Below are 1,655 nucleotides of genomic sequence, written 5' to 3' on the forward strand. Positions count from 1 at the left end.
GAGGCGGGGCGCGGGCGGAACTGGCTCGGGCTACAGGGGCCGGCTGCAGGCCTCCCGGGCCACGGCGGCGCGGCGTACGGGGTGCTGACTTGGTGGCCTCTGAGTGGACGGGGGCGGCGACGGCTTTCGTCTGGCGTGGGGCGGACACGTCCGGCGCACGGAGGGAGAGGCTAGGGTTTCGGGGATCCGTAATTTTGGAGGGGGAGGTGTTTATATAGCTAGAGGGAGCTAGGAGAGTCCAAATGGAGCACGGTTTTTGCCCACACGATCGTGATCGAACGACGAAGAGCATGGAGGTGACTTAGAGGGGTTTTGGGCTGTTTGGAGGGGGGTTTTGCTGCAACACAAAAAAGGAACTTGCGGTTACCCGGTTAACCGTTGGAGCACCAAACGACCTCCAAATGGAACGTAACATGACAGGTGGTTTACCGGTGGTATACCAAGGCCACTTGACAAGACTCGGTCCATTCCGAGAATGTTCAACACTCGCTCACGAAAAGAAAACAAGAGGGGTGCGTCGGAGGAGGTGGGAGTGCCGAATTGCAAAACGGACAACGGGGAAAATGCTCGGATGCAAGAGGCGAACACGTATGCAAATGCAATGCACATGATGACATGATATGAGATGCATGACATGAACAAAATGCAAAACGAAAAACAAAACCCGACCACGAAGGGAATATCATAACACATAGCCGTAAATGGCAAGAGTTGGAGTTACAAATATGGAAAGTTACATCCGGGGTGTAACATGTTATGACCGGCATATTAGGGGCTTAGCCTAGTGGGCTGTGGCCCAAGTTATATTATCGTTATTAGGGGCTTAGCCCAATTATCTTATCGTTATTAGGATCGTTTGCTTAGGAGTAAGTAAACTTCTCTATATAAGGAGAGGAGATGTATCAATCTAATCAAGCAAGAAGCAACCAGTATTTGCTCGGCTTCCGTTAGGAAGCCGGGAGACCTAACCCTAGTCGCCTCTTGCACCGCCGCCGCCTCTTCTCCACTACGCAAGGACGGCGCCCAGCCACCGGCCGCCGCGCCCTTGACCTCGTCTTCCTCCATCTTACCCCTACAATCTCCGCCCTAGAACCGGCAGAACCCTAGCTCCTAACACCTTGGTATCAGGTAGCTCAGTTCCGATCATGTCTTTGCCGCCGCCCATCCTGTCGCTTCCGCTGCCGACCGTCACCACCGTGCCGCTGGCCTTCCCCGTCCGCGCCACTGGTCGCATCCTCCGGCGCCGCCACCACCCAAATGACGACGCCCTCCACCGCACCACCGGCCGCCGTCTACTCCCCGTCGGAGATCACCGGGCTCCTCAACGATCTCGTCACCGCCGTCTAGGGGATACGGCTATACCTAGCCAGCCCCTACAGGTCGCTGGCCGCCACGACCGGGCCAGCCGCCCAGTCGTGGTATTCGGCACCCGCGGCGCCGACCGGGCCTCTACACCACCACTGGCCGCTTCACCCGCCGCCCGCCGCCGTGCCCCAATGGCCGCAGTGGCCGGCGCTGGCCCTCGTCGCGTCACCCACGCCACCCGGGTCCTCGCCGCCACCGCCCTGGCAGCCCTGGCAGCCGCTGCACCCCGGGGCCACCGCGACGCTAGTCGGGCCGCTACAGCCCTCACTTCAACTACAGCCAGCCCCCGC

General features: G+C 59.6%; 1 long non-coding RNA gene across 1 annotated transcript in view; it reads right to left on the reverse strand.

Annotated features, from left to right (window-relative positions):
* The window catches only part of LOC123074363 (uncharacterized), a 35,074-nt gene extending 33,951 nt beyond the window's left edge, over positions 1–1,123 (reverse strand). Inside the window, exon 1 of the long non-coding RNA XR_006435941.1 lies at positions 1,051–1,123. This is a non-coding gene — a long non-coding RNA (uncharacterized lncRNA). The remainder of the gene's footprint in view (positions 1–1,050) is intronic.
* Positions 1,124–1,655: the final 532 nt, after the last annotated feature.

Source organism: Triticum aestivum, chromosome 3D (genome assembly GCF_018294505.1).
Source record: "Triticum aestivum cultivar Chinese Spring chromosome 3D, IWGSC CS RefSeq v2.1, whole genome shotgun sequence".
Lineage (NCBI taxonomy): Eukaryota > Viridiplantae > Streptophyta > Magnoliopsida > Poales > Poaceae > Triticum > Triticum aestivum.